This window comes from Moschus berezovskii, chromosome X (assembly GCF_049115385.1).
Source record: "Moschus berezovskii isolate FMDL1 chromosome X, NW_MosBer_1.0, whole genome shotgun sequence".
NCBI classification, from domain to species: Eukaryota; Metazoa; Chordata; class Mammalia; order Artiodactyla; family Moschidae; genus Moschus; species Moschus berezovskii.
The window spans coordinates 68,524,870-68,538,219 of NC_142488.1; the positions used below are offsets into that span (position 1 = coordinate 68,524,870).

General features: G+C 37.7%; 1 pseudogene; it reads left to right on the top strand.

The window, feature by feature from the left end:
- The first annotated feature begins 4,513 nt into the window (after positions 1-4,513).
- Positions 4,514-12,237, top strand: LOC129563932 (putative P2Y purinoceptor 10; annotated as a pseudogene).
- Positions 12,238-13,350: the final 1,113 nt, after the last annotated feature.

The following is a 13,350-nucleotide window of genomic DNA, read 5'->3' on the forward strand; positions in this document are numbered from 1 at the left end:
GATGGTGAAGGACAAGGAAACCTGGCATGCTGCAGTCCATGGGGTCACAAAGAATCAGACATGACTGAACGACTGAACAACAACTCTAGCTTGCAACTTAGGATCCTTAAACTTTGCATGTTAGATTTTATAATGAATTCACATCTATGCATTCAGAATCTTTATTCAATCCTATGGGATACTTGAGTGGTGAATGTGCTCTTACATATTCTGAGAAAGCTTTCCAAAGTAAATATGGTGGTACCCTTGCAGTGCCCCCTAGATATCATTTCATGTATAACTACTATATCCCCAAATGTAATCAACATATTGACAAGTCTCTACCCAGTGTGGCAGCACACAGACTTGGGGAAAAGTCATATACTAGATGATCCTTAAGTTCTATTCTGGAACTATGATTCTCTGACTCTTCAGTTTAGCTGAAGAAGTTATAAGTAAAATGTAACAAAGGAAGTTAACAAAAAGCTTAACACATGACAGTGTCATATTGCTAAATAAATGAACAAGTATTGGATAATTCCTGTATAACCCAGGACCAAGAAGTATTCCAGTCACAGAGCTAGTCTGTTTTTGCCCCAATCCCTTTATTCTTCCTTTCATACAACTTTACCCAAAGCACAGCCTTTCCCATTGACTTTATAGAAGGACAGCCACAGACATATGTAACTGCTAAATATTAATGATAAGAGTTGCTATAAATTAAATGCTGACTGTAAGATTCCATTCCATTCCGTCGCTCAGTCGTGTCCGACTCTTTGCGACCCCGTGGACTGTAGCCTACCAGGCTTCTCCATCCATGGGATTCTCCAGGCAAGAATACTGGAGTGGGTTACCGTTTCCTTCTCCAGGGGATCTTCCCGACCCAGGGATTGAACCCGGGTCTCCCGCATTGGAGGCAGATGCTTTAACCTCTGAGCCACCAGGTACTTGCAATTACCTTGTTGTTATTTCCATTTGAAAAGAAGGAAACTAAGGTATATGGAGGTTAAGAAACTTACCCACAATTAGTATGTGACAGAGTTAGTATTCAAAATTAGACAGTTTAACACTAAATTCTATGATCTTCTTCAAGATGCTAAATTACCAATGAAATATTACTCATTCGGTTCCTTAATAGACTACATTCAGGCATTCTTGTGGCCTTGAGAGACAGGGTAGTGGGCCAGGGGAGAAAAGAAAACATTTTATTTCACTGTGTGGGCATAAACTGCTAATTCTTATGTTTTCCTGCAGTCATGTAACAAAAGTAAATAAAGAACGTAAAGTTATCACAGAGTATTAGATTCTGTATAGAACACTGGGTTTTTTTTGTAAAGTTAGCCACAGGTTTCCTTTCCTGCGTCTTATTTTCCAATGTCACCCTCCTTGAGTGTAAAAGGAGACAGACAAATAATGCAATTCAATGTAGATAGCATAAGCTTTTGTGTTACTCTCATCAAGAAACAGTAAGCTTTAGAGCAGAGCTGGATTTACACAGGTACAAAATAATTTATTAGTCAATAGTGATGGTTTGACATATGCAAAAAGATCTCTTGCCCCATTTATCTTTTAATTGTAACATTACTGTTTGAAAATCTATCATTCAACTTTTTTTTTAATTGGAGGATAATTATTTTACAATATTATATTGGTTGGTTTTTCCATACATTGACATGAATCCGCCCCGGGTGTACATGAGTTCCCCTTCCTGAACCCCCCTCCCACCTCCCTCCTCCCCTTATCCTCCCTCTGGGTCATCCCTGTGCACCAGCCCCGATCATCCAGTATCATGTGTCGAACTTGGACTGGTGATTCGTTTCACAAATGATAATATACATGTTTCACTTTTTAAACAAAATTATTTTCCTTTAATCTTTTACCCCTTATGTACAAATACTGTTTTAAGCTATAGCCAGTAACTAATATTTCAATGTTAATTGATCCATTACATTATTGATTCTATTTCTAGAAAGAGAATGTAGCAGGAGGGCTGTGAAAGGCTTTCAGAGAAACGGGATGAACCAGAGGGATGGGCTGGGGAGGGAGGTGGGTGGGGGATTCAAGATGGGGAACACATGTACACCCGGGGCAGATTCATGTCGATGTATGGCAAAACCAATACAATGATGTAAAGTAATTAGCCTCCAATTAAATAAATTTTAAAAAAGAAGAAAAAAGAATATACAATTTAAATATAACTTTGATGGGTGAGTATTATTTTGGGGGGCAGAGAGAATGGGGTAGATATAGTACAATGAGATTACAAGCTTCCTGAGGGCAGAGACTATGCCTGTCTGTTTATCACCTTATCATCATTACCTAAAACAATGTCTAACATATTAAAACCATGTTAAAATGTTACATTAATTAAATAATATTTATTATATTTAGAAATAAAGCTGCATTCTAAGGCCCAGATGGGGGTTGTTTTGCACTTGAATTATACAAAGTAAGCTAACCAAGAGAAGGGCCCCAAGTCTTACGCGTATTTCAAAGAATGACTGCTATAGGTGGAGGAGAATAGGAAAGGCTAAATTAGTGTAATAAAACATTTCCTCTGTGACAATCTACAGGGATGGGATGGGGTGAGAGTTGTGAAAGAGGTTCAAGAGGGAGGGGACACATATATACCTTTGGCTGATTCATGCTGATGTATGGTAGAAACTAACACAATATTATTATGTAGTTATCCTCCAATTAAAAAATAAAATAATTAAAATAAGACAAAAAATATTATGGATGCCCATCTGTCTTTCCCGTGAACCCACGACTCAACTGTTCCATGCTTTTTCCTACCATTTAGTGTATATGTCTTTGGGTAGGTTCACATAGAACTTTCTTTTCTCATCATGGAGGCAGCCAGGTCAAGTAGAAAGATTATTAGAGTGATAGGGTGATTTTTAGCTACATTTCAAAGTCAACTATGGTGTTCTTTATCCTCAGGCAAGTTACTTTACCACTTTGTGCCTGTGTCTTACTAAATGAGATCATGAATATGACGCTTCAAATTATTTTAAAAGTTTTCTGTGAATAGAATCCTCCATCACTGGGGCCAATGTGTTGGGCCATGAAGAAGCAGGTAATTTTTTATTGCTAATCTTTCTGGAAAGGTAATGTTCTGCAACCATCTCTGCTGGCTGAATTTCTAGAAAGAAACACGAAATTCAGACAAAACCAATGGAGCAAAGTAGTAGTGAGATTGTTCTGTGTCCAAGCTTTTGTTATCTAAAACCAACAGCTGTGTCTAGCAAGCACTGACAAACAGAGGTGGAAAGCATTCATGGTCCTGTAGTAGGAAAAAAGAGGATGTGGTCTTCAGTCTAGAAGGATTACCATTTACCTAAAAGCTATTTGGAGAGTTAGAATTTCAAGAAGGGCTAAAAACTTTAAATGAAATAAATGGAGCTTGATACTTATAAAGCAATTTTAAGAGTCATAGTTCCTAGACAATATAGTCTAACTATAGGCCTATGAAGGGAAACTGGGGAAATCCTCAAGAGGCCAGTGACCAAGTCATGGGTGCTTGCAGTGGGATTTCAAGAGTAAGACTCTCTGCCCACTACTGGTGTCATCTCTGTTTCAGTGAAGTTTAAAGAAGATGTATGTGAAGGGATCCCTACTCATGGATTAAACCCATGTCTTTTATGTCTCCTGCGTTGACAGGCAGTATCTTTACCATTAGTGCCACCTGAAAAGCCCCAAATTTGTTAGATATTTCTCAAAAATCCATTGTGGCAGATAAAAAGCTTTTTTAAACTTAACTTTTCGTTATAGTATTAAGAGAACTGCAGATTTTTAAACATAGGAATCCTGATTGTTTTCTAAAAAATATTTTTCTCATTCTTTTTTGTTTTATTTTGCTATCGTTTTCTTCTATGTGGTTAAGATGGGAGAAATAATAGTAGGTAGATAAACAGAACAGATTACATTGAACAGTTATGAAAGCTAGATCACAAAATTGTGAGTTTCCTCATCTAGGATGAAAAAACTATATGATTAATTGACTTACTCTGTTCGGGCTGCTAAAACAAAATCCCATAGATTGGGTGGCTTATGCACTTATTTCTCACAGTTCTGGAGGCCAAGACTTCTAAGATCAAGATGCCATCAGTTTTGGTGTCTGGTGAGAGCCTACTTCCTGGCTCATAGATGGCCATCTTCTCACTCATAGAAGGGGCCAGGGAGTTCTTTGGGTCTCTTTTACAAGGGCATTAACTCTCTAATAACTTAATCACCTCCCAAAGGCCCCACCTTCAAATACCATCTCATCATGGATTAGGTTTCAACAGATGAATTTGGAAGTTACATAAACACTTAAACATTCAGTCTATAGCATTAATTAGATGATTCACAATATTCATGAGGATACCATATATTATTTTTTCAGATAACACAGTGTTTTAGGGTAGTGGTTTTCAGTGTGTGGTCCATGGATCACATGGGAACTTATTAGAGATATATATTTTGGGACCCTACACCAGATCTACTGAAACAAACTTTGTGAGTGGTACAGCTCTCCAGTTGATTCTGAGGCATGGCCAAGTTTGTGAACAACTGTGTTAAGGTAGGACTCAAAAATTCTGTCTGGATGATTTGTGCCTAGGTAGAGGTGGTTACTTTGAGCTAGGCCTTAAAGAATGAGTCATAATTCTATATGCCATATTTATTCTTCTAGCTAGAAATAATTTGATACATTTTTAAAAATAACAAATTTGCTCTTGTGATGTTATTGGAAATAACATTAGCTTTGTAGTTTCATATAGTTTATCTTTGTGCAGAATGATTTGGTATTACATATTACTTTGCCAACAAAGGTCTGTCTAGTCAAGGCTATGGTTTTTCCCGTGGTCATGTATGGATGTGAGAGTTGGATTGTGAAGAAAGCTGATCGCCGAAGAATTGATGATTTTGAACTGTGGTGTTGGAGAAGACTCTTGACAGTCCCTTGGACTGCAAGGAGATCCAACCAGTCCATTCTAAAGGAGATCAATACTGGGTGTTCATTGGAAGGACTGATGCTAAAACTGAAAGTGCAATACTTTGGCCACCTCATGCGACAAGTTGACTCACTGGAAAAGACTCTGACGCTGGGAAAGGTTGGGGGCGGGAGGAGAAGGGGACGACAGAGAATGAGATGGCTGGATGGCATCACCGACTCTGTGGGCATGAGTCTGAGTGAACTCTGGGAGTTGGTGATGGACAGGGAGGCCTGGCATGCTGTGATTCATGGGGTCGCGGAGAGTCAGACACGACTGAGCGACTGAACTGACTGAAAAAATCCTAGAAATTCCACTTTTAAGACTTTATTCAAAAGAAATATTTACTCAAATGCAGAAAGGTGAGGATACAGGAATGTTTGCCAGGCATTGTTTCTAACAGTGAAATAATGGTAATCTGCCTCAATGCTACTAAATTATAACATAAATTTGATTCAATTCTAAGTAACCATTTGTGCGGAGAGAGCAAATTAGTCAAGATGATGTGTTCAGACTTTTTTGCCCTATGTTTTGCAAATAATGACTATGTAATAGCTGAGATCATTTATAGCATTGTACATGTATGTCATGCGGTTTATGTAACAGGTGAGATCACTTATTCCACTGTGTATGTGCATCACTAGGTACTCCTTTGGTCACAGGCTACTTTGTGTAGTAGGTATATATGAACTCCACCTAGAAAGCAGTGGCATTATTGCTGCATCATGTCTGTGTCTGTTGGGTCATCCACGACAGGAGAGAATATAGCACGTCTGTTGCTACAGCTTCTGCATCAGCCAGGAGAAAATAATGTTATGGCCGCTGAGCAGCCAGGAGAGAGGTTGTGTTGTGTTAGGTTATGCTATAGCTGCTGCCTCCACCAGGAGAAAATAAACATATCTGTAGTTCCTCTGGCTCCTCGTGTCTCCTTCCAGCCTCTTAGTTTGTGCCTTACCTACCCTGGGTTCAACGAAGAGTATGTATGGACAGTGAACATCAAGACAATTGACACCAGGAACAGGATCAGCTATAAAATTGGCAAAGTCAGCATGATGAAGATCAATACACCATTAAATGGCTATTTAGATGTCTATTTATTGACAAGACACTACATTTTAAAATTTTTTATTGGTATATAAGTTGCTTCACAATGTTGTGTTAGTTTCTGCTGTACAGCAAAGTGAGTCAGTTGTATGTACACATATATCCCTTCTGTTTTAGATTTACTTCCCATTTAGGTCACCACAGAGCATTGAGTAGTTCCCTGTGCTATACAGTAGGTTCTTATTAGTTATCTATTTTATACATAGCACTGTATATATGTTAATCACAATCTCCCAATTAATTCCACTCCCCCTTACCACTCCTCCTTGGTATCCATAAATTTGTTCTCTACATCTGTGATTCTATTTCTAATTTGCAAATAAGTTCATCTATGTCATTTTTTCTAGATTCCACATATGTGTTCATATAAAATATTTTTCTCTTTCCTGTTATTCTCTTAATTCACTCTATATGGCAGTCTCTAGGTCTATTTATGTCTCTGCAAATGGATATTTCATTCTTTTTAGTACCTGAATATTGCATTGTATATATGTACCACATCTTTTTTTTTAATGGGTTGTTGCCTTTTATCATTTAAAAAATTTTTATTTTATTTATTTAATTGGAGGCTAATTACTTTACATTATTGTATTGGTTTTGCCATACATTGACATGAATCTGCCCCGGGTGTACCTGTGTTCCCCATCTTGAACCCCCCTCCCACCTCCCTCCCCAGCCCATCCCTCTGGTTCTTCTTTATCCATTCCTCTGTCAATGGACATTTAGGTTGCTTCCATGTCCTAGCTGTTGCAAATATTGTGTCAATGAAAATTGGGGTACATGTATCTTTGTGAATTATGGTTTTCTCCAAGTACATATTCAGGAATTAGATTTAAGGGTCACGTGGTATTTCTGTTTTTAGTTTCTTTGAGGAACCTCCATGCTGTTCTCCATTAGTGGCTATACCAATTTACATCCCCAACAACGGTGTAAGAGGGTTCCTTTTTTCCACACCCTCTCCAGCATTTATTGTTTGTAGATTTTTTTAAATGATGACCATTGTGACCAATGTGATATGATACCTCATTGTAGTTTTGATTTGCATTTCTCTAATGATTAGTGATGTTGGGCATCTTTTCATGTGCTATTTTTGCCATCTTTATGACAGGGCACTTCAATTATAGCAATTATGATTGAATACAAACTATGATTATAAAACAGTCTATGTATATGAGTTAAAGTAGTAAAAATATCTTTATATGCATCAACTTACAGATTTACAGTCACAGAAAAAAATGTAAATGGTTATACACTAAAATGTTTGCATTAGAATTATTTGTGATGGATATTTATATATTTTGATTTGTTTTTGCTTACATCTATTTTCTAAACTAAGGGATTCCCTGGTGGCTCAGTGATAAATAAACTGGCTGCCAATGCAGGAGCTACAGGAGATGTGGGTTCAACCCGGAGTCAGGAATATCCGTTTAAGGAGGAAATGGCAACCCACTCGAGTATTCTTGCCTGGAAAATCCCATGGACAGAAGAGCCTGTGGTGAGTTTGCAAAGAGTTGGACATGACTGAGCATGTGCACGCACACAGAAACAAACATTATCTAATGTAAAACTATATTTATTGTGTGGGCTTTCCTGATAGCTCAGTTGGTAAAGAATCAGCTCCTGGTGAAGGAGACCCCAGTTTGATTTCTGAGTTGAGAAGATCCTCTGGAAAAAGGATAGGTTACCCACTCCAGTATTCTTGGAATTCCCTTGTGGCTCAGCTGGTAAAGAATCTGCCTGCAATGCAGGAGACCTGGGTTTGATTCCTGGGTTGGGAAGATCCCCTGGAGAAGAGAAAGGTTACCCACTCCAGTATTCTGTCCTGGAGAATTCCATGAACTGTATAGTCCATGGGGTCGCAAAGAGTCAGACATGACTGAGTGACTTTCACCCATTTTACATTTCTTGTGTAAAGAAATAATACACATTTCAAAACAAAGACTTTTAAGCAGACTTTATACACACTTATTATTTGAGACTTGGAAATATTCATTCTGTTAAAAAAACAAAAACCTGCATTTGTCCTGGAATATTCCTTTTGCTGTAGCAGTATACTGTCAAGTTTAGTGTTCTAAACTCTGGCATTTGTTTCTGAAAGTTTGAAGTAGTAGAAAATTTCAAAAAAATGTGGTTTTCTTCTTAGAGATTCCTGGAAAATTAAAAATTGTTCTGTAGATGGAGACAAGAGACCTTGGTCTAGCATTTGCTGCTAATTTTCTTTTCAAATTTAATCTCCCTGTTTTGGGTCTTAGTTTTCTCACCTATAAGAAGTGTTGAGATCAGAAAATCTCAATGGCTTTTAATAGTTTTAATATTCCAGGAATCTGCAATTAACTTAGAAACCAAACTATTTTCAGAGAATTATATGAGAAGTATGATGCCTAAAAAAATAAAATAAATTCAAACTCTCTAAAATGCCATTTAAAAGGTGCTTCTGATGTTATTGATACTTTTATTCTTTATTATGATTTCATTAATGAGATTTTAAAATAAATTGTGTGTTAAAATATCAAAAGATATTTGAATGTTGGCATACTTATGACACCTGGTGGTCAAGTCAAGTATCACAGCTAAATTCAAATTCTCCAGATACTCATTTCTATCCTCTGGGTAAGACATTTTGCCCCTGATTCATCCATTCATCCTGCACTATTCAGTCATTCACTCAATAAACACTTAGTGGATCTCTAATATGTACAAGACAATTACTAGACACTTTATTATGGAAGAAAGGAAGAAATAAAAGAACGCTTTTTTTATATGTCTATGGTAGATTGCAGGCTATTCAAAGGAACAGAATTAACTTCATGGAAAGGCAAATAATTGCAGCATGCTAGTGTGTAAAGTCATTGGAGAAGGAAATGGCAACCCACTCCAGTATTCTTGCCTGGAGAATCCCAGGGATGGAGGAGCCTTGTGGACTGCCGTCTATGGGGTCGCACAGTCGGACATGACTGAAGTGACTTAGCAGCAGCAGTGTGTGACGTGCACTAAATAAAATTATCAAAACTAGGGATACTCTGAGGTTGTAGAAGTGATCTGTGCTTTGCAGAGGTCAGGAAAAGCTTTCTTGGAGGAAGTGTACCTTGCCTTTCTTGGGGCCTCAGTTTTCCTCTTTGTAAAATACTGGTAATATTTTATTGTTGCACAGGATTGCTGTGAAAGATCTATTGAGAGTGCATATAAAGTAAGCACCTTGTCCAAAGTAGGCATTCAGCGATAGTTAACAATTATTATAACAAAATCAAAGTTGATCAGGGAAGAGTTCATGTATATTAACTGTTCCTTAAGTTTTATTTCAAGAATAATTTTGTTCTACCTTATATGGCTTTTTATTAGTTGAACACAACTGAGGGTGCACGAGCGTGCGCACGCGCGCACACACACACACACACACACACCACATAGAGAACATAAGATCAATTATTTTAGTTAGTTCAGTGAATAAACAAACCACAAAAAAGATAGTATTGGCCCTAGCTACAGTCTGTTAAACTAACTGGTCGATTAAGCAAAACAATCAACACGGTGGTCAGGGGCGGGGAACGACAGCACATTTAAAGTAGCTGTTTACTGGAATGAACTGATTGATTGCAATCAACAGTCAGTTAGTAAATACAATTTATCAGAGAGCCCCATGTAGTCAACACAAATAACCAAATAGGTTGTTTGGCACTGTATGAACTGTGCATGGGTGGACTGATTTTTACATTTTTAAAAATTGGTTGTGTTTAGGCACTGTCCTTGATCCTATATTGCTTTCAATAGTTAATGCTAAGTCTGTCTTATTTTCATTTTAATTTTATAAATGTGAAGCAAACTAAATGCTTTTGCAAGCGATGGAAATCACAAGAGTATTAAGAACCCATTTATCCTTTTGCTCTGCAATCAAATGCATGTTATATTTCCTAAAAAATCAAACATAGGAGTTCTTAAACTGTTGTTTTCATGGGTAAAATAAGCTGTATTGTAGTCCCTTTTGACTAAAAGCAAAATGTTCTGATCCAAAGCCAAGTACAAGAACTATTTCATATTTGGGATGGATATTTAACCTGTATAAGGGAAGATTTGAGAAATGATAGAATTGCTATCTTTAAATATTTCAAGAGTTTCATGCATAACAGGAAGTAGAATTTATTTAGTTTTGGTAGGCAAAACTGGTTGAAATGCCAGGAATGTGGATTTTTGGCTTACTAGAGGGAAGGATTTCTAATAATTATGACTGCTAAAAATGTAACTGTCCACATTAATAACTTTTTCACTGAACTTGCCCTAAGAGCTGAGGTAGGAGGCAACCCTTTTTGCTACATCTACCACCAGATATCCTTTAGTCCTTCACACACTCTGGTAGTTGCTTGCAATGGTTGCAAGGATAGTCTCAATAAACATGAATGTCTGAAGATACTGTAATTTTATTAATAAACACAGATCTCTAAAGTTATTGAAGCTTCAAGAAAGTACAAAGTTATATAAACAGAGCTAATTGTGCTCTTAGACAAATTCTGAAGGAGACAATGGTTATCTGAGTTGCACTATTTTTTCCAAACCCTTATCTTTCCAAGGCCTAGTGACCAGCCAGCTCTTTCCCAGGCCTTTATCCCATGTTTCATTCCTAAATGTTCATAGACTCATTTCAGCAGTCATCTAATCCCTGGTAAGGTTGCCATTCAAAATAGGCTGATGATAGGGAAAGCTAGATCTCAAATTTTGACAATACAGATAGAATTGTAAAACTGAATGTAAAACAAGAATCTTAAAAATATATATTTTGGGAATATTTGTCAGTGAGGACTTGCTTGTTGGTTATCTCTGCAAGCTTGATTACTTCTTCTTTTGACTATGAAAGAAAAAATCTGACTTAGGCTATTGCCAATATAGTGATTTTTTTGATTCCCCAAAATATCTTCGACAGTACTGTTATCCAGTTGTAGATTGGCAAGCTATTTTCAGTTTACCTAGAAAGATCTTTTGAATTTATGAAAGTTCACACCTGGATACCTCTTTGTTAGACAATTTATTTGTATACCCCAAAACATGGACTGATATGCCCTTGACTACATTTATAGACTATTTTCTGCAGAAATACTCATTCTGATGCTTTCCCTAAGGAAGGAACACAAATCATCAAGACGGGAAGCAACAGCACAAACAGTACAAGAGCAAAGTGCACTGATCTTCAAATGTCATTTCAGTACTCCCTCTATGCAGCTACTTACATCCTAAGATTTATTCCTAGTCTATGGGCCAACAGTATAGCCTTGTGGGTTCTGTGTCACTTCATCAGCAAGAATAATAAAGCCATTGTTTTCATGATCAGCTTCTCTGTGGCTAATTGTGCTCACGTGCTGTCCTTACCCCTCTGGAGTTACTATTAAATCAGCCACCATTGGCCTTTCCAGAGAACCCTTTGCTTTCTGTACTTTTACATGAAGTATCTCAATATCTATGCCAGCATTTGTTTCTTGACATGTAACAGTCTTCAGAGATACTTCTTTCTCCTCAAGCACTTCAGGACCAGAGGCTGGAATAGGTACGATCTGGGCATCAGTGCTGCCATCTGAGTGATCGTGGGGACTGCCTGTTTGCCACTTCCAATTCTGAGAAATGTTGGATTAGACAACAACACTGAACCCTCTGAACCCTGACTTGCTGATTTAGGGCTTTAATATATTAGCATAGCATCTACTATTGGCATGATACCTGTAGTTAAACTTAGAGAGTTTGTATTCTCTGTTGTAATTATTACTTATTGTACAGGGAGAACAGGGAAACTTTTACAAGAATTCCAAGTTCCCCCTCAAAATACCAAAGAGGAAAAAGGCTTTGTGGATGGTCCTGATGTGTGTGGTAGTATTCATTGTGTGTTTCACACCTTACTATCTCAACTTCCCATTCTTTATGGTGGTTAAGCAATAAAGCTTTATAAAACTGCTCCCTTATTAAGAGCAATCTATTTTTCCATGACATATCCCTGTCTCTTGCAAATCTAAATTGCTGTTTTGATCCAGTTGTGTATTATTTTAAGATCTCAGAATTTTCTGATGGATTTTCAGAAAGTGGTAGTTTGGTTCTTCAGTCATGTGTGAAATGCAAGGATGGTGCTTTGGAAATTCAGCATAGGAAAGAGGGTTGTAAAACTATCTCTCTTGAATTTTGGGATGTTTCCAAAGGAATGTAATAAAAGAATTACTTTTAGAATTAAAAGAATAATCTATATACTTTGTCAATTTATCTATGTCACCTTGAAGATCTTTCTTTATAAAGGTGTTATACTTACTTGCCTCAACAAAACATGGCTCTCTTCCATTCATCCTCAAAATTATTCTGAAAAAAAAAATAATGCCTATATTTTCTGTCAAAATGGAAGCATTGTTCTATGGAGCATATATATGAGAAAATATCTTTCCTTACAGAAAAAGATAAATAAAATCAATTGTACACCTGTTCCTCAACAATGGGTCCAAAATTTTCACCTTCTCTTGTAAGAAGCAAAGTGCAAATTGAAAACAGATGGACATAGATGAATTGCCTACACATTTAAAAATGTACAAGAGAGCAACACAATCCTAGCTTTGTTAAAAAATATACAGAGGTGGAGTGGCCAAGGTGACAGAGTAGGAAGACCCTGATCTCACTTTCTTCCACAAGCACACTACAATTACAAATACTTACAGGCCAATTATTGATGAGAACAACCTGAACACTAACAGAAAAGATATTTTACAACTAAAGACTCTGATGCTGGGAGGGATTGGGGGCAGGAGGAGAAGGGAACGACAGAGGATGAGATGGCTGGATGGCATCACTGACTCGATGGACATGAGTTTGAGTGAACTCCGGGAGTTGGTGATGGACAGGGAGGCCTGGCATGCTGTGATTCATGGGGTCGCAAAGAGTTGGACACGACTGAGCGACTGAACTGAACTGAAAGATGTAAAGAAGAAGCTACAAGATGGAAAGGAGGAGTGGACACACAGTATAGTCAAGAGTTCTATCCCTGGGTAAGTAAGTAAGTGAAGTCGCTCAGTCGTGTCCGACTCTTTGCGACCTCATGGACTGTAGCTTACCAGGCTTCTCTGTCCATGGGATTCTCCAGGCAAGAATACTGGAGTGGGTTACCATTTCCTTCTCCAGGGGATCTTCCCGACCCAGGGATCGAACCCGGGTCTCCCGCATTGGAGGCAGACCCTTTAACCTCTGAGCCACCAGGAAAGTCCTTGGTAAGTGACCCCTAAATAGGAGAATAATTGAAATTGCAGAGATTATCAACAAGGAATAAGGGTACAAGCCC